The sequence below is a fragment of the Tachyglossus aculeatus genome, chromosome X4 (genome assembly GCF_015852505.1).
Source record: "Tachyglossus aculeatus isolate mTacAcu1 chromosome X4, mTacAcu1.pri, whole genome shotgun sequence".
NCBI classification, from domain to species: domain Eukaryota; kingdom Metazoa; phylum Chordata; class Mammalia; order Monotremata; family Tachyglossidae; genus Tachyglossus; species Tachyglossus aculeatus.
In genome coordinates this window covers 20,095,675-20,119,581 of record NC_052098.1, presented here as the reverse complement: position 1 = coordinate 20,119,581, position 23,907 = coordinate 20,095,675, and the positions used below count along the sequence as shown (strand labels likewise).

Sequence of the window (23,907 nt, the reverse complement as noted above, 5' to 3'; positions counted from 1 at the left end):
GACAGCTAAGTGGCAGAGTCAGGATTAGAACCCAGATCCTCTGACTCCCAAGTCCATGCTCTTTCCACTAGACCACACCCCTTCTCTATTATATCACCAAAGATCACCAAATGGTTTCACCAAGTATTTTTGTTGCCAGGTTAGACTGCATACTTGGCTGGATGGTCTACTGTCCTGACCCATTATGGCATGGCTCATCATCATCTCGTGTGTAACAGGAACATGTTCTTTGCAAAGTTATGTTTCTCCAGCTAGAAGATGGGTGAAGAAGTAATTAGAGTTGCTTTGAGGAGAAAAGGGTCACTGATTGAAAAGGGCTTGAAAGATATGACAGTTCGCACACTAACTCAATATCTTGTAGCAACAGAAAATAGTGACCTGTTCCCCCTACACCACATATTACTTCCACAAGCACAAATCCGAGTCTGCAAGCCCCTAAATGCTTTTTAATATGCAATGAGCCCTGGCCAGGTGGTAGTTGTTCTATCTAATATACCCCCAGTCAGCTGCCCATTTAATTAGGACAGGCCTGTAAAACGTCAAGCAGAGAAGGGGTGAGTCCTAAGGAATTATGGAGGAAGGGACTGAAGTAATTTATTAGATGAACAGTCCAAATAAATGGGGTTATCCATTTTTTGCAAACTCTTTGGGGGTGGTGATGATATCTTCTACTTTTATTGTGCCTCTCCCAAGTACCTAGTATCATTCTCCGGGCAGCACAGAGTAGACATCCAACAAATACTATTGAGTCAACCGATGGAATTTATCGAGCGCTTACTGTGTATAGAGCCCTGTACTGTAAGAACTTGGGAGAGTACAAAGAGTTGGTAGATATGTTCCCTGACCACAGGGAACTTGCAGTCTATGAATGCAGAAGTTGGAGAGTACAGGGAAAAGAGATATTTTCTGGGAACATGCAATTTCCAGCAAAAAGACCTCGACTCTCCTTGAGTTAAACCAGTCTGGCCCAAGGCCACATGAGAAAGTGGGAGGTGTGTGATAAAATAAAGTATGTGTAGCCACTTAAGTGTGAAAATAAAATGTGCGTTGCCACTAAGGAGTGTGGGTCTGGAGAAAGACCAAATGCTCAACTCAGTACTAAAGAGAAAGTTTATGGATCCCAGTCCTAGTCCCAACTTGGCTGGGATCTGTTTTACATCTTATAATCTTACTCAGCTTTCTTTCTGGGCCAATTATCTTAGAATCCAGAGCTCCATGCATACATAAAGCGTATCCCAGTCTGGGGAGTTGACGCACACACCAAAAAAAGAAAAACAGACTCAAATAGATAAAAACAACTTCAGCCATTTTTAACAGGAGTCTCTCTTGACCCATAAGACCTAGTCACAGGAATATAATGATGGATTCTACTTCCCATTTTTCACTCATCAACACTCATCCAACCCTTCATCTGCCTACCTTAATTTCCAAGGAAAAAGGAGTCCATCAGTTTGGTCCTTTAGGGGCTCATAAAGGCACAGCTGCTATAAATCAAACAAGAACTGGCATGAGTGAGGGGGACGAGGGCCACGCGTAATATTTTTCCTGACCTCTGAAGGAGTCGAGTCTGGAGTTTGGCGAAATGAAATCCCTTCCTCAGTGTTCTATGGAAATGGTCTGAACTGGCCTTGGACAAGATTTACACCCTGGTCTCCGATGCCAGGGACGAAGGCCAGAGAAGGTCTCAAAAAGAAATCTCAGTACTCTCTACACAGTTGCCTAAAGCTGGGATGTTTTCAAAGCAAAGAGAGAGAGAATATCACGAATGAGCCAGAAACCGAACAAAGCCAAAATTAGTCTAAAATGGGAGTGTTGCCCTTTTAGCTGACATTTCTTATCAAACAGTGGTATTTATTAAACTGCTTACTTTGGGCAGAACACCATACTAAGCATTTGGGAAGGTACAATGCAACCAAGTTAGCAGACACGTTCTCTTCCCACGACGAGCTTGCAGTCTAGAGGGGGAAACAGACATTGATAGAGTCCATAGACACAATCCCTGCCTACAACTAGCTTACAATTGTATCGTGAAAGAGGCAGTTTAATCAGCTAACTCATCAATTTGGGGAGGATTTTTCTTCTTAAGGGCCTGGGTTCAAATGCAGACAGGTTACAATTGGGGCAAATTTGGAAGGATGGGTACTATTTCACTCTTGACCAAATATTTGACTTAACCACAGCCCAATTCTGTGGTTCAAGAGAAGTAGAGCAGAGGGTCAGCCACTTTGGTATTCGAGTACACAACAAATTTGGGTAAGGAAGCATGAGAAAGTTTCCTTTCCTTTCCACTCATTGCCATTTTCAGGAACACTTCCAGAACTACTAAAATAACGTGGGAGACATTAAAAAAAACTCCATGTAAAAGAAAATGAATATTTCCCTTTTTTAAAAAAAGTTGCAGAGACCAAGCCTTGCCTTTACATTTGTGTTTCATGTTCTGTTTTGTTGTCTGTCTCCCCCTTCTAGACTGTGAGCCTGCTGTTGGGTAGGGACCATCTCTATATGTTGCCAACTTGTACTTCCCAAGCGCTTAGTACAATGCTCTGCACACAGTAAGCTCTCAATAAATACGATTGAATGAATGAATGAATGGAAGTGATTCTGTCCTCCCAAAAGAAGTTAACTAGAATGGTCATCTGAGGGCTGACTATTCTCTCTTTTTCTCCCTTTTTCACATACAACATATAATCCTGAGAGAATAAAAGAGAGAGCACAAGAGTGGGCAAATGAATGTAGATAGTAACACACATCTTGCACAGCAAGCACACATTTATTTGGGTTACAATGACAATAACCCACCTCCTTGGGGGCACTCTTTTTAACTGGAGCAAGTCTCCTTAGCTCCTCAAAGCACTACACACTCTGAAATACCAAGAGGTTATAATGGCAGTGCTGATAGAACTCTGTACTCCTGTGTACTGCCCTGTTGAAATGCATCTTGGCTACGGAAAACAGCTTGAAATCCTCAATGGGGAGTGCAAACAAAAAGGTCAACAATTATGCAAAATGAATAATGGGTTTGGAGCAATCACTGAATCCAGCTGCTACAAGCTATTCTCTAAATCTGTCTGCCAGGTGTTTGCTTCTTTCCCTAGTGACCATGATGAGGTCTTTCCAGTACTGAATGCATTCAAATGGTATTCCTAGTCAGTTATGGACAGTACCTAGCAGAAGGAGAGACGTGGAGCACAGAAGTGATTAAAATAAAAAAAAGCTTCTCTTTTTTAAATCCACCAAGGCCAGAGAGTCCATTCTAGCCAATCACAGAAACAAGTCTCACTGGGAACCATGGGAAAGGCAAATATGAGATGTAGCGGAGCTAGGGAAACGGCAGTTCAGAGTCATCACACTTTACATCATCCCCCCAAACCTTAGATGAGAAAAAGCCCCATAATAATAATGATTAAGAAGAAAACTATATTAAGTGTTGACTATGTGCCAAGCACTGGGCTAAAGAGTGCCACATATCTACTTCACCATGATGAATATGGTCCTTTCACCAACAGCAGTACTATTAGCACTATTTATTGAGTGCCCATTGCATGTGGTGCACTGTTCTGTGTGCTTGGAAAGTAGAGAAGAAGTGATGTGTTCCTTGCCCACAAGGAGCTTTCACCTCTAATGGGGGGAGACAAAAATAAAAATATTTACAACTAGGGTCAAAAATAGGTTATTGAATATACATCTATACACATGAGTGCTGAGGAGGGAATGAATAAGTTTCTAAGTGCTAGAGTTGGCTGAGGGGATGACACAGTAGCTTCCATTACAGAGAGGAACTGTGTGAATTAATCTTTGGCAGCATCAAGAGAAGGTGCTTTTTGACATGGTGAAACACCTTAAGTGTGGCTAGGCTATGGCAGGAAGCACTGCCACCTTCAAAGGCGATCCATCTCTCCTGATGCAATATCTCCCAGACAAAGAAATTGCTAACACTGGATGGAGGAAGAAGCCTGTTGACAAACACACACCAAGAGCAGATAAGTAGGGAGAGAACAGCCATGGGGAAGGTAAAAAAAAAATCTATTGGATTCCTTAAACTTCTACTACTGCCTTTGTACTGGACGGTAATGAAAGAGCAGTGGTAGAAAGTAGGTTCTAGAAGACTCTGGCTAGAGAATGGTGATGTAAAGGAAGGAAGGAATAATAGATATCACCCTTTCAATAAGGAATGGGTAGCCCCATCACAAAAGCTTAGGTGAAAAGCATATTGTGTACAATGGCCTGGCAGATATAAGCCTGTTACAATACCCTAGGAGTTTTACAGTACTATTTAGCATTCAGAGGTTTCCAAGCACTTTTCAAAATCCCTCACCACACTCCAGTGAAATAGTGAGATAGGATTTTCTCATTTCACCCGTGAGGCATAGAGAAGAGAAGCGACTTGATCAAAGCACAAAACAAAGTCTGTGACAGAGCTGAGTTTCTGATTCCACCAGTTCTGGGTTTGATCTACTATCAGATGCTGCTAGCTCTCAGCATTTTTCAAGCTGGAAGACCAGGTATAAATTTGGGTGACATTAGGTCACAAGGGCAATAGGTTAGATCAGTAGGTCTTGGTCGATTCCACAGTATTCACTACGTAACCCAAACAATTAAATCTGCTCAGAAAAAGGCATGACTGCATCATTACTGAAAGACTTCAACATTGTGCACTTTGTCATCGACGAATATGGTGGTCTTATCCTTTCAACAATCAAGAATATTTACTGAGAACCTAAGGTCTACAAGCACTGTATTAAGATCTTGAGAGAGTGTCATAAATAATAATAGTAATGATGGTATTTGTTAAGCGCTTACTATGTGCCAAGCACTGTTCTAAGCGCTGGGGGGGATACAAGGTGATCAGGTTGTCCCACGTGGGGTTCACAGTCTTAGGAGACCCAATCCGTGTCCTTGAGGAGCTTACAATCTAGGTGGGGGAAGAGAGGGAAACAGACATTGAAATAAATTGACGGGAGGAGAAAGGAGACTATGTATTGGAGTTGATATTGTACAGGGGTGCTCTGCTTGGTTGTGAGTTCATCAGTGCATGGTATGCAGAGAAGTGCAGAAGTGGGAGTTGTGGTGGTATAACCCAAGGGGAAGAGAAATTAATCAGGGAGAGTCCCCTGGGAGAGACATGAAGGACTTTGACGATGAGGAGAACTGCGATTTATTGGATTTGAAGGGACAGGGAATTCCAGGCAGGGAGAAGAATGCCGTGAGCAAGAGGTCAACGGTGGGAGAGATGAGAGTGAGAAACAGTTAGCTAAGCTTGAGAGGAATGAAGTGGATAAGCTGGGACATAGTGAGACAACAGAGTGGATAAATAGGAGGGAGAAAGCTGATTCACTGCTATAAAGCCAACAGTCAGGAGTTTTTGCTTGATTTGGGGAGGAATGCAGAGAGGGACGCCATGTGGCTTAGTGGAAAGAGCCCCGTCCTGGGAGTCAGAGGAGCTGGGATCTAATTCGGGCTCCACCACTTGTATTCTGTGGGACCTTGGGCAAGTCACTTCACTTCTCTGGGCCTCAGTTCCCTCATCTGTAAAACGGGGATTAAGACTGTAAGCCCATATAGGATATGGACTGTGCCCAACCTGATTAGCTTGTATCCACTCCAGTGTCATTACAGTGCCTGGCACATAATAAGCTCTTAACTGTTGCCGTCTGCCTCCACGCGTCCGGCGCAGCGGGGAGACGGGCACGCGCAATGGAAGAACACAGGCCAGGCGAGTCTCAAGGTGGACAAGGAGACTGTTTATTCAGCACACTGTGGAGGATTTTATACAGTGAGGAGCCTCAAGGGAGTCAGGGGACAGGCGGATGACTGAAAGCTTATCAGCAAGGCTGAGCTTATCAGCAAGACTGAGCTCATCAGCAAGACTGAGCTCATCAGCAAGGCTGAGCTTATCAGCAAGGCTGAGCTCATGCCTAGATCAGCACGTTCCCAAGGCAATTCTCAGAACAGCACCAAGTTATTTATCTAGCAGCCTGACTTCCTTCATTGCTCCTTGTAGGTCTTCCTGTGAGCACAGAAGGCCAGGTGGCCTGGCTTACTACCTAGGCCCAGATGTTAGGTCTGCCACAAGTCCCCCTTTTTGTTTCGGGCGCCATTTGTTGCCATCTGCCTCCACGCGTCCGGCGCAGTGGGGAGACGGGCACGCGCAATGGAAGAACACAGGCCAGGCGAGTCTCACTTAACAAAAACCATAAAATAAAAAAATTGGGACAGGCCCTGCGTTCAACCCAATTTGCTGGGTTGCAGGGCTTAGTACAGTTCCTGGCACATAATAAGTGTTAACAATAACCACAATTACTATTATTTGTGTCTCAGTTATCTGTAAAATGGGGATTAAGACTGTGAGCCCATGTGAAATATGGATTAGCTTTTATCTACCCCAGGGCTCAGTACTGTGCCTGGCTCACAGTATATGCCCAAACACCATTTGAAAAAAATAATAATAATTGGCCCCAAATGAACATTTTTTTTAGGAACGGGGAGATGTGTGTGAAACAATATTTCAGGAAGATGATCCAGGCAGCTGAGTGGTGTGAACTGGAGAGGGGAGAGGTGGGAGACAGAGAGACTAGTGAGGATGAAACCATGCTCACCCTACTAGAAATATGTACAATACATGTTTTACAAAGCAATAAAAGGGGCAGGGGTGGGTGAGAAAGGGGAAGGAGGAGGAGGTCGAAGCTCAGGGCTGAGTGCCAGAAACTCTTTAATTGTAATTCCACCTCTTCTGCACTACTGAGCAAATCACTTAATCAGTTTGTCCATCCAGAAAACAAGAATAATAAGCCTTAACAAACTCAGAGTCATAGAGAGGAATAATTTGAAATGAATTTGTACGGCAACTTTGAAATATGAAAAAAAACCCCACCCAGGAGTCTTTTTCTGGAAAGAAAGGCGCCACAACAATAGCTTTGACCCGGTGCTTAGAAATGAAAGGGAAGAATAATAAAATATGCACCAAGAATAGAATGGAAAAACAAGTTCTGGGGTGACATTTTGCCTAGGTGGCTTTCTTCTGCCTTTACGACAATGAGAACACATTTAGCTTGCTAGAGATTCTATTTTTCTACATCAGAAAAAGGTCTCTTAGCTAAAATGTCACAATGCGTCTTATTTTCAATTTCAATCATGTGTTCCAAGCGGAGGCTGACACTTAGTCCTGCCCTCATGCACCGGCTCAAAAACAATAACAGACAGGGACAAAGAGTGGAATGACTGAAGGATGGAAGAAAAATCCAAGCTAGATGCTTTCTGCCTGTCTTCTGAGGAGGAAAAGGGCATCTGATATAATCTCAAAAGTACAATTCTCTGACTCAAATCACAGTTGAGCTATTTGACATACTTTTCAAATTAATTGCCCTTTATGAGCTGGTTATATGAATTTCATTTACAAATCCTCCTATAGCTCTTTATCTCTGCAAGATAGCTTTGATACCATTTCATTTGCAAATCATAGAGGTCTTTATCTCTGCAAGCTAGTTTTGATTCCCTGAATTTACTGAGAGCCCTAGATTATCCCGTAAAGATTACACCTGCCCCGAGTAACAATATCAGCTATAGAATGTGAACAAATGAGCCTGCCAGATTTAGGTAACAGGACATATGGATAAGAATCCAAGGGTCCTGTTACCATACTTACATCTGGCCCAGTGGCATTTACTGAGTGCTTCCTGTGTGTCAAATGGCAGCTGCAGATAATAATTGTGATATTTGTTAAGTGCTTACTAAGTGCCAGGCACTGTACTAAGTGCTGGGGTAGATAAAAAGTCATTGGGTTGGACACAGACCCTGTCCCACATTGGGCTGCTCACAGTCTTAATCCCCATTTCCAGATGAGGTAACTGAGGCACAGGGAAGTGAAGTGACTTGCCCAAGGTCACACAGCAGGCGAGTGGTGAGCTGGGTTTAGAATCCAGATCCTTCTGAATCCCAGGCCCATGCTCTATCCACTACGCCATGCTGCTTTCCCTCAAGATCTCCAGCAGTTGCCCATTCACCTTGAAATATACAGAAACTCCTTACCGTCTGCCTTAAAACAGTCAGCGAGTTCACTTCCTCCTACCATACCTGGCTGATTTCCTACTACAACTCCAGTCCGCATACTTTGCTCCTCCAATGCCAACCTATTCGCTGCCCGTCAATCTTGTTTATCTCACAGCCGAACCTTGGCCCATGTCCGTCGTCTGGCCTGGAACACTCTCCCCCTCCATATACAACAGACTATCACTCTCCCCACCTTCAAAGCCTTACTAAAAATTACATCTCCTCCAAGAGACCTTCCCCGAGAAAGCCCTCTTTTTCCCTGAGCTCTCTCCCTTCTGTGTCACCTTTGAGCACCTGATATATACTCTGTCATATCTGTCTGCCATATTTTCCCAAGAGCTTAGTATAGTGCTCTGCACACAGTAAGCCCTCAATAAATACAATCGATTGATATTCACCCCACCCTCAGCCCCAAAGCACTTATGTACATATCCGTAATTTTAAAAAAATTAATGTCTGCCTCTAGACAGTAAGCTCCTTGTGGGCAGGAACATATCTACCAACTCTCCTGTGTTGTAAAAAAAATAAATAAATTATGGCATTTATTAAGTGCTTACTATGTGCAAGCACTGTTCTAAGCACTGGGGAGGTTACAAGGTGATCAGGTTGTCCCACAGGGGGCTCACAGTCTTCATCCCCATTTTACAGATGAGGGAACTGAGGCACAGAGAAGTGAAGTGACTTGTCCAAAGTCACATAGATGACAATTGGTGGAGTCAGGATTTGAACCCATGACCTCTGACTCCGAAGCCCGTGCTCTTTCCACTGAGCCACGCTGCTTCTCGCTGCACTCTCTCAAGGACTCTGTACAGTGTTCTGGACAAAGTAAGCATGCAGTAAATGCCATTGATTGACTGATGAATGAAACCCATAGGACATGAAGAAAATCAGAATCAAAATTCCACTCTGCGACACCGCTTAGTACAGTGCTCTGCACATAGTAAGTGCTCAATAAATACGATTGATGATGATGATGATGATGACACCAAATGGTAGAAGGATAATCAGGGTCATGCTGGAGAATACAGCAGTACTTCATAGGGTAACACAGAAGCTAGGGTTATGGAATTAGGAAATAGAATGCCAGTAAGAGAAGCAAGAGCAGAAGGGGGAATTAAAGTCATTCATAATAGACTTTGAGGTTTATTGCATGAGTTGAGGGAACTGCTTTTTATGAGATAGCTATCCATAGGAATAAGAATAATGTTTAAGTGCTTACTATGTGCCAAGTACTGTACTAAGCACCGGGTAGATACAAGAAAATCAGGTCGGACAGTCCTTGTCCCACAGGGACTCAGAGTCTAGGTATACATTTAAATGGTTGGGTGTTAATGGATAATGTGCAATATAATCAATTGTATTTATTGAACACTTACTATGTGCAGAGCACTGTGCTAAATGCTTTGGAGAATACAATGCAATAGTATTAGCAGACATGCTCAAGATCTGGGGGTTGCATGTTGAGGCGTGGGTTTGTGGGTTTGTAAGGTGTGTATGTATAGGTGCCAAGTTGTAGTAAATCTGCTTTTCTGGTCATTGTACAGATTGCAAATGCATATTGGTCTTTTCAGTCACACTCAGAACTATCAACAGATATCACCACCAATAGGGTAATCTTCAATTACAAAGGCTATCTATGTATTGTTAACAAAGACTAATCTTATAATTGCCTTTTAAAAATTTATTTTCATCATCATCATCATCATCAATCATATTTATTGAGTGCTTACTATGTGCAGAGCACTGTACTAAGCGCTTGGGAAGTACAAATTGGCAACATATAGAGACAGTCCCTACCCAACAGTGGGCTCACAGTCTAAAAGGGGGAGACAGAGAACAAAACCAAACATACTAACAAAATAAAATAAATAGAATAGATATGTACAAATAAATTAAATAAATAAATAGAGTAAAAAAATATGTACAAACATATATACATATATACAAGTGCTGTGGGGAAGGGAGGGAGGTAAGATGGGGGGATGGAGAGGGGAACGAGGGGGAGAGGAAGGAAGGGGCTCAGTCTGGGAAGGCCTCCTGGAGGAGGTGAGCTCTCAGCAGGGCCTTGAAGGGAGGAAGAGAGCTAGCTTGGCGGATGGGCAGAGGGAGGGCATTCCAGGCCCGGGGGATGACGTGGGCCGGGGGTCGATGGCGGGACAGGCGAGAGCGAGGTACGGTGAGGAGATCAGCGGTGGAGGAGCGGAGGGTGCGGACTGGGCTGTAGAAGGAGAGAAGGGAGGTGAGGTAGGAGGGGGCGAGGTGATGGACAGCCTTGAAGCCGAGGGTGAGGAGTTTCTGCCTGATGCGCAGATTGATTGGTAGCCACTGGAGATTTTTGAGGAGGGGAGTGATACGCCCAGAGCGTTTCTGGACAAAGATAATCTGGGCAGCAGCATGAAGTATGGATTGAAGTGGAGAGAGACACGAGGATGGGAGATCAGAGAGAAGGCTGATGCAGTAGTCCAGACGGGATAGGATGAGAGCTTGAATGAGCAGGGTAGCGGTTGGGATGGAGAGGAAAGGGCGGATCTTGGCAATGTTGTGGAGCTGAGACCGGCAGGTTTTGGTGACGGCTTGGATGTGAGGGGTGAATGAGAAAGCAGAGTCGAGGATGACACCAAGTTTGCGGGCTTGTGAGACGGGAAGGATGGTAGTGCTGTCAACAGAGATTGGAAAGTCAGAAAGTTATGTTAGAAAATAATTTAATGGTCTTGTTAAGAAGGTGAACTAGCCCCATATTGCAAAAATGTATTTCATATAATTATATTTCATATAATCAGAGATCAGTAGAATTCCCTTTTTAGGATATTGTAGTTGTGCATAGACATAAATCATTTTTCATTTTCCTTTTAGCAGGGTAAATGTTGGTTCATCATCAGCATACCCTAGTGGAAAGAGCACCGGCCTGGGAATCAGAAGACCTAGGTTCCAATCCTGAATCTGCCGCTTGTCTGCTGTGTGACGTTGGGCAAGTCACTCACTTCTCTGTACCTTAATTCCCTCATCTGCAAAATGGGGATTCAATACCGGTTCTCCCGCATGTGGGACCTGATTATCTTACATCTACCCCAGTGCTTGGTACATAATAAGGGCTTAAATACCACAGTCATCATTATTATTATCATCATCAGAGTACAGAGCACCATACTAGGCAGCTTAGGAGCATTCCACAGAAGTGAAAGATGCAGTCCTGACTGGCATTACTGCATTATTTTCAAGGCTACCAATATCCCAAACAGCCTAGTTTCATAAGTCTTTCTGGGGTATCACACCATCAGTATGTCATGTGCTCAATTGATTTTTAAAGGCGTGATGATGGTTTGCATGGAGTCATCCACTCTCTCTTGCCCAGTTCCCCTGCTAAGCACTGCCTATAAGCCAAGCCCTGGTCAAGGGACCAGGACAGTAGTTTAGACCAGGTCCCTAGCTCAGAGAGGTCACACAGTGTAAAAGCAGGAGGGGAAGAGAGGAGGAGGAAGAGGACAGATAGAGATGACGGGGGAATAAAAGCATAAATACAATAAAAGCAGAAGAACAAAAACAGCCATCCATCACTGCTCCAGCAGGGCTGTTGGAAAATTCGAATGTTGTCACATTCTGAGTTACAGTTATGGTTTACCTGCTTCCCCACATCCCCAAATTTGGATTTTTCTTCCCAGCTCCTATGCAAAGGGTCCTCACCGAATAATGACAGGCAAGGGAGGGAAGAGGTGCGCTGCAGACCACAGGGCTCCGACAGAGGAGTCTCAAGCTCTCAGCCCTGCTCCTCTGGGATGGATTTTTAATCCACTTAAAGGGCTTACAATCTAATGGGGGAGACAAGGAGACACAAACCTACAGTTTGTAAAAGAGCAAGAGCATAAATACAAGTGATGAAAGTAAAGGTAGGCAGTGAAATAATTAATAAATATCACCCATGAACATCTTTATACCTATCCGGTCATGGGTTCAAATCCCGGCTCTGCCGCTTGTCAGCTGTGTGACTTTGGGCAAGTCACTTTGTTTCTCTGTGCCTCAGTTACCTCATCTGTAAAATGGGAATTAAGATTGTGATCACTTTATATCCTCCCCAGTGCTTAGAACAGTGCTTTGCACATAGTAAGCGCTTAACAAATGCCTTTATTGTTATTATCCTCAGCACTTTCTCAATTGAGCCTTCAATTATTTTGACTATTTGTAAATGTTTTTGACAGTGCAAGAAACTTGTGGGTAGGGGATGTGTCACTTTTTTTATTGCTCAACTGCTCAGTACGTTATATCATATATCTTTAAATTATATCATATCTTTAAATCACATATTATGAATTATTTATTCATGTTAGTGTCTGTCTCCCCTCTAGACTGTAAGCTTGTCATGGGCAGGAAACGTGTCTGCTAATTCTGTTGCATTGCACTTTCCCAAGTGCTCCGTACAGTGCTGCGCACATGGTAAACACTCAGATATGATTGATTGATCAGTGGGTACTCAAATGCTCTTATTACTTGATAGACCTATGACTGCTTTGGTGGCCGATAGGATGGCATAATTGGGATGGAGGGGGATTAATCTAGGACTATCTCTTGGAGGTGGTGGCTTCTTAGACGGCTTTGAAAGACGGAAAGGAGGTGGTTCTGTGGATTTGAGGCGAGAGGTTTGGGAGCGTGTATTTTTTTAGAATTCATTCATTCATTCAATCGTATTTATTGAGCGCTTACTGTGTGCAGAGCACTGTACTAAGCGCTTGGGAAGTACAAGTTGGCAACATATACAGATGGTCCCTACCCAACAGTGGGCTCACAGTCTAGAACTGAGAGGGAATGTGGTCCAAAGCACAAAAGCAAGCAGGAAACTGCTTCTTGGTAGGTAGCTGGTAAAGAGAGGAATTCATGGGGACAGAAGGACATTGAGAAAAGGAAGGTGGTTTGTCCTTAATATTATAATAATGGTACTTGTTAAGTACTTTGTGCCAAGCACCGGCATAGATACAAGACAATCAGATTGAACATAATCCCTGTAACATACGGGGCTCCCAGTCCAAGTAGGAGGGAATAGGATTTAATCCCCATTTTATGGGTGAGGCAACTGAGGCACAGAGAAGTTAAATGACTTGCCCAAGATCACAGCAGACAAGTGGCCTCTTTCCACTAGGCCATGCTTCTTCCCTAAGGAAGTTCACTTAAAAAATGCCTTTCTTGAAAGCAGAGACTGACTCTCTCTTTGGCTTCAGGTGCTCTCTCCCAAGAATTTAGTAAAGTACTCACCACACAGAAAGCACCCAATAATTACCAAAGATTAATTGATTAAAAGCACAGAACCAGGAAGTGAGGGCCTCACAGTGACCTGGGAGACTGGTGTTCACCAGAAAGGCCAAGTTTCACCTGGGTGAATTGCGAAGGAAGGACCTATGGCAGCATTAGGGAACTTCAGCAATGTTTCAAAGGAGACTTCATTCATTCATTCATATTTATCGAGCGCTTACTGTGTGCAGAGCACTGTACTAAGCGCTTGGGAAGTACAAGTTGGCAACATATAGAGACGGTCCCTACCCAACAATGGGCTCACAGTCTAGAAGGGGGAGACAGACAACGAAACATGTAGACAGCTGTCCAATCCCAGAGATTAGTTTAAGAACAAGTGCAAGATTAGGAACAGTGTGTTTATTGGAGGATCTGGTTTAAGATTCTGCCACATTAAATCAATCTGGTTGCCTGGTTGTAACCCAAGAGAGCTAGCTCCTGGGTAGCCTGTAGATGAGGAACTAGCTTATTCAGGCAGACTCATTGTCTCAGGGCTGGGCAGTTGCAGCGGGTTAGCTGAATCCTTCTTAGTTATTTTGGGGGTATTAAATCTAAGAGTGATGAGATGGTGGCATCGATCTGTTCTTGGGGTGCCCTAGCCAGGAGATCCAATAGTGTCCCACAGTGGCTATTGTAAGCTGTTGGTACATAACACCCTGATATTACAATTGGGAATCCATCCTCAAAAAGCAATCAGCCTGTGACAGACAAAAAAGGCAGCTGGTTTCATTTATTTTCTCTTCCTTGCTTTTCCCGAGGGCAGAGAGGCCAGTAAGATTTGGGGTCAGAGAATGCTACTTTTTTCTACTTATTTTCAAGTCTTTGTAATGTGCCACTGAAAATGAATTTTTAAATCATGCTGAGCCCTCCTTTGCAATATAAATGCTTTCACCACAACAAGCCTTTTTATCACTGCTGTATTTTCAAAGCAACCCATTATACTTTGCCCAGTGTATTTTCAGAATGTAAACCTTGTTCTGTCACATTCTCTGGAAGGAAGGGCAAGATGCACTATTCTAAGATGACTTTGTTGGCCTCTTCACCCAGAAAAGAATGGCTCCCAACAAGCATGCCAAATCCGTGATATGTGGTGTGACACACAGTGTGTAATGTGAAGAAGCACACTGATTTTGTGCAATCCTAAAGCATTTCTCCAGGGCAAGCCCAGAACCCACTCCTTGCTCCAGCGCCTTTGCATTTTCCTCCCAGGTCCATATAAACTTTACCACCACTCTGAGACTTTTCAGTGGTAGGAACTGCAGCAGAAGGTGGTTTGCTAATGAAAGATTAAAAAAACCAGACATAAAAGGATCTGGGACAGCATCAGAACCAGACAGGTAACAGGCAAGCTGGAGACCAGTCCACCATGATTATTCACTGTAGGCAGAAGTTTGGGTTGTTGATTGGGGTTAGGGTTCTTTAAATAGACAAGCTTACTCACAAGCTTGAGGTAAGGAGAGTTGGGTAAATGTTAACAAAATTGTTAGGTCTCCCCCATCTCTGGGCAATTCTTCACAGAACAGATAACATCGTTCCCTACTATCAAAGGGTCCATGACAGGGGTGCAATTTGCAGAAGAAGCATGTGGTTGGATGATAAATTTGACAGTTCTACCAATTCCAAGTCAAAGGGGTTGAATTATGACCCAATACAGCTCCACCTTCCCTATGATTTTTTTTAAATGGTATTTTTTAAGCACTTACTATGTGCCAGGCACTGTACTAAGCACTGGAGTAGATACAATCTAATCACTTATTTATTTGTGTTTATTGAGCACTTACTGTGTGCAGAGGACTGTACTAAAGCACTTTGGAGAGTACAATATAACAATACACAGACACATTCCTAGCTTACAGTCTGGAGGTGGAAACAGACGTTAATATAAATACATAAATTACAGATATGTACATAAGTGCTTTGGGGCTGGGGTCGGGGATGAACAAAGGGAGCAAGTCAGGGTGACGCATTAGGGAGTAGGAGAAGAGGAAACGGGTTCTTAGGGAAGGCCTCTTGGAGGTGAAGGCTTTGAAGAGGGGGAGAGTAATTATCTGTCGGGAGGATGTGGACAAGAGGACGGTAGCGAAATAGATGAGATCAAGGAGATCAAGGTATAGTGAGAAGGTTAGCATTAGAGGAGCGAAGCTTACAGGCTGGGTTGTAGTAGGAGAGTAGCGAGGTGAGATAGGAGTGGGCAAGATGATTGAGTGCTTCAAAGCCAATGGTGAGGAGGTTTTGTTTGATGTGGAGGTGGATGGGCAACCACTGGAGTTTCTTGAGGAGGGGGGAAACATGTCCTGAACACACAGCCCATGTCCCACATTGGGCTCACAGTCTCAATCCCCATTTTGTAGATGAGGGAACTGAGGTGCAGAGAAGTTGTGACTTGCCCAAGGTCACACAGCAGACATGGGGCAGAGCTGGAATTAGAACCCAGGTCTATTTCTAATGCCTATGATTGACACCAGCCTAGGGCCTGCCCCTTGTGTGTGTCCCCAGTGGACTGTCTGCTTCCCAGCCATGCCAGTGGTGGCAATGGCAGCAGCTCACCATGCCTGGCTGGGAGAGGCCCAGTTGCAGCAGGCCAGATGACGTCCCCCCACACCCCCTGCCCCCCCGCCATGGGGGGTCAGCTCTGAGGAAGAGGTTTCATTAGCAGAGCGCACATAATAATAATAATAATAATAATAATAATGGCATTTATTAAGCGCTTACTATGTGCAAAGCACTGTTCTAAGCACTGGGGAGGTTACAAGGTGATCAGGTTGTCCCACAGAGGGTTTACAGTCTTAATCCCCATTTTACAGATGAGGGAACTGAGGCACAGAGAAGTTAAGTGACTTGCCCAAAGTCACAGAGCTGACAATTGGCAGAGCCGGGATTTGAACCCATGACCTCTGACTCCAAAGCCCGTGCTCTTTCCACTGAGCCACGCTGTGTTATCCCTGTACATCCCTGCTCTGCTCCCCACACACTTCTGAACAGACTCCATTTTCCTTGCCCCTGCTGCAGGAATCAGCTCCAGGTTCACCCATACACCCCTGGGTTTTAGAGGAAACTGCACACAAGTCTATTTCCCACACACAATTCCCTTCCTCTTACAGAGTTTCATGGGGGATAGAGAGGGGAAAGCTGGGACAGGGTTGCTTCGGTTTCAGAGGAAACTACATGCATGCATCCGTGGTAGACAGTCCACTCCCTGCACTTACAGCCGTTCCCCAATCCACACTTCCACGGTAAACTTGGGTCCCTTCCTCCTATGGAGCTTCACAGAAAATCCCGTCTCCCTCTTCCTCAGTACCACCCCCCCGTTGAAAGATCAGACGATCGAATAAAACCATGAGATGATCATTCTGTAGCCATTACTAATGACTTATTATATCATCTTGAAGGATTTCGCCTAAATAATGGGTAGAAGTGCAAAGTGTGCCAGTCTGTTGTGGAACCATTTCAAAGAAAGAAGAAACAATTCAGTTTCTCGGTTACCTCTCCAGGCCATCGTGGAACAGCTAAAGATTCTGGAAATGGTGGTTTCTGATCTTAGTTGCCCCATAATTGTGGTATTTGTTAAGCACTTACTATGTGCCAAGCACTGTACTAAGTGCTGGGGTGGATACAAGCAAATGGGGTTGGACACAGTCCCTGGCCCACGTGGGGCTCACAATCTCAATCCCCATTTTACAGATGAGGTAACTGACGGCAACTAAAAAGTCTCTGAGCATGAATCAGGAGAGGAATGGAAAAAAAATAAACAGAAGTTGAAGTTGAGAAAGAAGGCAGGAGAGAAACTTGTTCTGATGGGTCAACATCTTTCCTGTAAACCAGTTCTTCCAAAGTCAGTTTCATTCTGCACAAATTCATTAGGTACAAATGGTATTTGCATTGAACCCCATGGGTTTTCTGTTGCAGCTTTGAAATCTTTTTGCTCTTCACGGGTTTTCGGTAAATAGGTTTCATGGAAAGAATGATAAAAGAATCAGAGAGGGAGAGGCAGAGCATGACTGTCATTTTCTGAAGCAAACTGGCACTCATCGACGACACTTCCCAAATACTGTTCCTCCACACAAATACTGCGCCCATCTTATTCCTTCTCAGGCTCATTCAAGGTGAAATTGTAGGAAGCTCACATCCAATGCTATTGATGCCTGTCAACTTGCTTTGTTTTGTTTTAATGTCTGTCTCCCCCCACTTCTAGACTGTGAGCCCATTGGGTAGGGATTGTCTCTACTTGTTGCTGAAATGTACTTTCCAAGCACTTAGTACAGTGCTCTGCACGCAGTAAGTGTTCAACAAATATGAATAAATGTATAATTTGGTTGCACCTGCTTCCCAGTTAATTCATTCAATCATATTCATTGAATACTTACTGTGTGTAGAGCACTGTACTAAGCGCTTATACAAACATACCATCTCCCTTATATATTTTTTTAATAGCACAGATGATATATTTGATTGTACCTTATTGTTGGTGTTTTAATATCTCCCCATGGAAGACAAGGTCCAGGAAATGTAATCAATCAATCAATCAATCGTATTTATTGAGCGCTTACTGTGTGCAGAGCACTGCAATAAGTGCTTGGGAAGTACAAGTTGGCAACATATAGAGACAGTCCCTACCCAACATCACACCACTTATCACTCTGCTGTCCTGGTGTCCTCTTTCATGCTATGACTGAGGGGGCAGGAAAAAGGGAAAAAAGGAATGTGGAAAAATAATAGAAAACTGCTGTCAAGGTCACCAGTGTATTTCCTGCTCAGGATTGCCCTAGGTAAAGTTATTTTAATTTACCAATTTGCAGAGATAAAAAATATCCCACTGTGAAAACCACAATACTCTCAGTAGTGTGTGGCACTGATGAACTCTAGCATATGATAAAGCAAATTGAAAATTCACATTTGTAAGACCATTTCTTAGTGGGGAGAAAAAAAATCCTGTGAAGAGTTATAATGTGGTTAATGGTATTGCAAGGCTGATCCCACTAATTTTACAATCTCTTTTATGCATAGGTTATCATACTAATTAGGCACATCTGGAATATTTGTCATTTTAATGGAGGGCTTTCGTGTTTCCTTTGACTTCAGCTCTACAGTTTCCAATTTGCTGTCCGGTGGCTACAATAATACTTTGTCTTGTTAGGCTGTACAATTTTTAAAGCAAATTACCCTCAGGCAAGGGCACAATGCTGGGGGGATAAGAGACTCATGCCCCAAGAAATAGCCATTTTCTTTGCCCCCTGAGGTTTTTCCATAGGGTGGGTGCCCGGCAGGAGCTGCCAAACAGGCTGATGTTGGGCTTCTTCTGAGAAGCAGCATAGCCTAATGGGCAGAGCACAGGCTTGGGAGTCAGAGGACCTGGTCCATCACCTGCCTGCTGTGGGACCTTGGGCAAGTCACCTCACTTCAGCCTCAGGTTCCTCATCTGTAAAATGGGTATTCAATTACCTGTTCTCCTTTCCCTCATGAACCGTGAGCCCCGTGTGGGACAGGGGCTGTGCCTGGACTGATTACCTTCTATCTACCCCAGTGCTTAGTACAGTGCCTGGCACATAGTCAATGCTTAAATATCACAGTTATTATTATTCCCCCCCTGGATCCATAGCAAAGTCCTCTCTCTCCTCCACTGATCTTTGGGGCTGGGTTTGGGGCTTTCCTTGCTCCTACTCAGAAGCAGCATGGCTCAGTGGAAAGAGCACGGACTTTGGAGTCAGAGGTCATGGGTTCAAATCCCGGCTCTGTCAACTCTCATCTGTGTGACTTTGGGCACGTCACTTCACTTCTCTGGGCCTCAGTTCCCTCATCTGTAAAAATGGGGATTAAGACTGTGAGCCCCCCGTGGGACAACCTGATCACCTTGTAACCTCCCCAGCACTTAGAACAGTGCTTTGCACATAGTAAGTGCTTAATAAATGCTATCATTATTATTATTACTGGACCCTAGGACCAGGCCAGAGTCTTCTCCTGTCTCAAGTGGGAGACACACAAAACCTGAACCTACTTGAAGGGCTGGAGATTCAGGCTGGCCCTCAGCTGTGGCTGAGGAGCAAGGTGAGCCGTCTGGACTACTGCATCAGCCTTCTCTCTGATCTCCCATCCTCGTGTCTCTCTCCACTTCAATCCATACTTCATGCTGCTGCCCGGATTATCTTTGTCCAGAAACGCTCTGGGCATATCACTCCCCTCCTCAAAAATCTCCAATGGCTACCAATCAATCTGCGCATCAGGCAGAAACTCCTCATCCTGGGCTTCAAGGCTGTCCATCACCTCGCCCCCTCCTACCTCACCTCCCTTCTCTCCTTCTACAGCCCAGTCCGCACCCTCCGCTCCTCCACCGCTGATCTCCTCACCGTACCTCGCTCTCGCCTGTCCCGCCATCGACCCCCGGCCCACGTCATCCCCCGGGCCTGGAATGCCCTCCCTCTGCCCATCCGCCAAGCTAGCTCTCTTCCTCCCTTCAAGGCCCTGCTGAGAGCTCACCTCCTCCAGGAGGCCTTCCCAGACTGAGCCCCTTCCTTTCTCTCCCCCTCGTCCCCCTCTCCATCCCCTCCATCTTACCTCCTTCCCTTCCCCACAGCACCTGTATATATGTATATATGTTTGTACATATTTTTTTAACTCTATTTATTTATTTATTTATTTTATTTGTACATATCTATTCTATTTATTTTATTTTGTTAGTATGTTTGGTTTGGTTCTCTGTCTCCCCCTTTTAGACTGTGAGCCCACTGTTGGGTAGGGACTGTCTCTATATGTTGCCAATTTGTACTTCCCAAGCGCTTAGTACAGTGTTCTGCACATAGTAAGCGCTCAATAAATACGATTGATGATGATGATGATGATGTGAGCCTGTTCTAAACCTGGGGCTAGGGGATTTTGAGCATCCCCACAGGGCTCCTGAGCCCTAGCCCTAGACCTATTTGTACCCCTAGGCCCACTCTCCCACCCCCGAGACTCTCCCAGAAACCCTACCCCCAAGCCCTCCTCCCTTTCCGGAAGCCCTCCCGAGAATTTCTCAGTATGGGCTAGTGGAAAGAGCATTGGCCTGGGACCCAGAGGACCTGGGTCCCCTGCCTGATGTGTGACCTTTCATTCATTCATTCAATCGTATTTATTGAGCACTTTCTGTGTGCAGAGCACTGTACTAAGCACTTGGGAAGTACAATGTGGGAGCAGCGTGGCTTAGTGGAAAGAGCACGGGTTTGGGAGTCACACAGGCCGTGGGTTCTAATCCCAGCCCCGCCACTTATCAGCTGGGTGATTTGGGGCAAGTCACTTAACTTCTCTGGGCCTCAGTTACCTCATCTGTAAAATGGGCATTAAGACTGTGAGCCCACCTGATCACCTTGTAACCTCCCCAGCGCTTAGAACAGGGTTTTGCACATAGTAATCACTTAATAAATGCCATCATTATTATTATTATTACCCCAGCACTTAGAACAGCTCTTGGCACATAGTAAGTGCTTAACAAATACCATCCTCAAGTCACTTCACTTCTTTGTGCCTCAGCTTCCTCATCTGTACAATAGGGATTTAATACCTGTTCTCCCTCTCCCTTGGACTGTGAGCCCCAAGAGGGACAGGGACTGTGTCTGACTTGATTATATTCTGCCTACCCCAATGCTTTGTACGGTGCCTGGCACATAGTAGATACTCAAATCCCATCATTATTAATTTCATCGGCTTTGTGCCAATTCCTGCAAATGGATACAAAAAATTCCAAGAACGTTCACTGACAGCGCAGCTCCCTTTTCACAGCACAGAATCATTCTCCTGGATCTCAGTACCACCAGCCCTGCAATTATATCTGTGCATAAAAGGGACACACACCAAGTAGCACAGCAGGCGAACTTATACTCATGTTTCATAAACCCAAAACAATTGAAGCCTACATTCTAGACATGAGGGACAGGTTGGGCATAGATCAGTTCCCTTCTTTGCAAACCTATTAGCTCAGAACAGCATCTCACTCTTTCCATTGCTTCAGCTTCGGTCCTCACTAAAGGCAGAATTGCAGAAAAGTAGGAGGAGAGAGGCCACGCCTAACAAAAAGATGAAAAGTTTGGAATCTGAGATTCCTGATCCTGGTCTGTGGTTATTGTGCTCAAGGACTGCGGCCCAACCACCCTTTGTTCCCTATGTCTGATTTTCCTCAACTCTAAATTGTAGACTTGTGATATCACCTTGCCTCTCACAGTGGTGTTGTGAGGAATAAGTACCCCAAATCAGTGAAGTGGCCCTGAGAGAACATAAAGAGCTACAGGAATTTGGAATACCAGACTCTGAAATACACAGACTGCATGTCAGCCTTAAACTTCATCCAAAGAAAATCCCGGCTCAGGTTAATTCAGTTTGGATTTTGGAGGGAAGGTTCAGTTCAGCACTTATGTCATCTCAATCCTATCGCAGGTTCCCAAGAACCGGAGGAGCACATTGCCACCCAGTAACCTCTAACCTAACTTCAATCAATCACCAATTGGACCGATTCAAGAGCCACCTGCCATATTCTGTAAGAACTCCAGAATATGACCGCATATGGCTTCTTAATAAAAAAGATGAATGGCAAAAACACATGCTTCAGTGTTTATGTCCAAAGCTGTTCTCCAGGAGAGCTTCAGCTGCTCTGTAACAGAGTTTTAGTGGGCTAATGTGTGTCTTTGTCATTTGGAAGAAAAATGGTCCATCAAGTGGAATTCCAGATTTTACAGACTGGAAAGACTCCCTGAGAGAGAAAAGAAAAAAGAAAAAAGAAAGCCACATATGGGAGGAATTGTAACCTGGAGAACTCAATAAGCCGCAAATTCACTCTCACCTTGTGGCATCTGCAATTTTAAGAGGGGGAAGCTTGCAAAATAAGACAAAAAACCCCAATTTTGATCTCCATGCTCAGTGACCTCTCAACTTCTAAACCCCTCTCTCCAATCTATTTGCAAAGAAACTGGCCTTACCAAACAACAAAATAGCCACACTGAAAGTCAAAATATCCTAGCTGAACAGCGATTGGAAACCAGTTTAAGAGGTGTTGCTGGGCCCTCTAGCCCCTTATAACCAAGCTCAGAGACATAGGAAAACATTATTTGCCTGCTGGGTATTTTTAGCTGGAATTCTCTCAGGAAATTTCATTTTCATACTTTTTCCAAGCCTGGAAAATTTGGAATAGGGGAAATAGGGGATGGCTCCCATTTGTCTTATCCTATTGCTGTGGTTACTGATAGTCTCTAATGCTTAGCCCTCTGTTTCCAACATGCACTGCCTCCCCCCACCCACCCACACACTCACTCACACACACACACACACACACACACACACACACACACATATACACAAAATACTCCCAACCAACTCCCACCCAGCTCCCCTGGGGAAAGTCAGCTGCTAGGGTTGGTTATTGTATTTTGTACATGTGCCCAGACACTGCATACTAGGAGTGGCAAGTCATTAGAAATGCCAAATGAATTGAAAATGTTATCTTCCCCTTAGGTCGAGGTGCCAGTATAAGAGATAAATAATCATTCACTGTGTCCTCTTCATATCCTTTGTTGGGTTCATACTGTCAGTTTGTTTGTAACAAGGCTTGGCATTAATGAGCCATAAAGCAAATTATTTTGTAATCAAAAGGCACTGGTGATCTTTGGTCAAATGAGCACGACTCGAAAAGTTACAAACAATCTGTGATGATTCTCGGCAGGGGAACAAACCCGGTCCTCCCCCTGACTTTCCCATAATAATAATGATGGTATTTGTTAAGCCCCCTTCCGTGGTTGCACCTGGAGGGTTTCCAGTAGTCTACCAGTCTCTACTATGGGAGAAAGAGTCAAGCAGAGGTATATCCATTCCATTCCTAGCTTGGGCAGTGGCTAGCAAGTGGAAGACAATCTGCTACAAGTAAAATCTCACCGGTGCTGGGCAGCAGCGGCATGGTAGAGAGTCAAGGGTGGAGACTCAAATTTACTGCGTGGACGGAGGCAATGGTAAACCGCTTCTGTATTTTTACCAAGAAAACTCTGCGGATACACTACTGGAATGATTGCAGTTAGAGGTGGGGTGTTCTGGGAGAGATTTATTTATTTCATTCAATCGTATTTATTGAGTGCTTACTGTGTGCAGAGCACTGTATTAAGTGCTTACTATGGGTCAGAGACTACTCAACAGCATAAGACAGGAAATGTTTTTATGTTTATCCCCCTTGTTGGGATCAAAGCTCCTTGTAGATAGGGAATGTCTTCAGTACTTTTGTTGTACCTTCCAAAGCACTTATTACAGTGCATTGCACTCAGTAGGTGCTCAGTAAATACCACTGTTATACAACTATTGGAGATTATTCTGAGGAGGGAGTGAGGTTCTATCCACAACTGTAGGGGAGATCAATCAAAGGTGTTAATGAGTGCCTCCTGAGTACTCAGGACTGCACTGGGAGAATATGACAGAAGCAAAATTCCCCGACTAAGCCCCCTTTTTCCTCAGCTCCCCTTCTCCTCATCGCCTGACTCATTCATTCATTCATTCAATCATCTTTATTGAGCACTCACAGTGTGCAGAGCACTGTACTAAGGGCTCGGGAAGTACAGGTAGGCAAGATATAGAGATGGTCCC

At 44.4% G+C, this 23,907-nt stretch overlaps 1 non-coding gene across 1 annotated transcript; it reads left to right on the top strand.

Annotated features, from left to right (window-relative positions):
* Positions 1 to 23,063: 23,063 nt before the first annotated feature.
* Positions 23,064 to 23,201, top strand: LOC119948639. Its single transcript, XR_005457023.1, has one exon. It is a non-coding gene; the product is annotated as a small nucleolar RNA SNORA7 (small nucleolar RNA).
* The last annotated feature ends 706 nt before the right edge of the window (positions 23,202 to 23,907 follow it).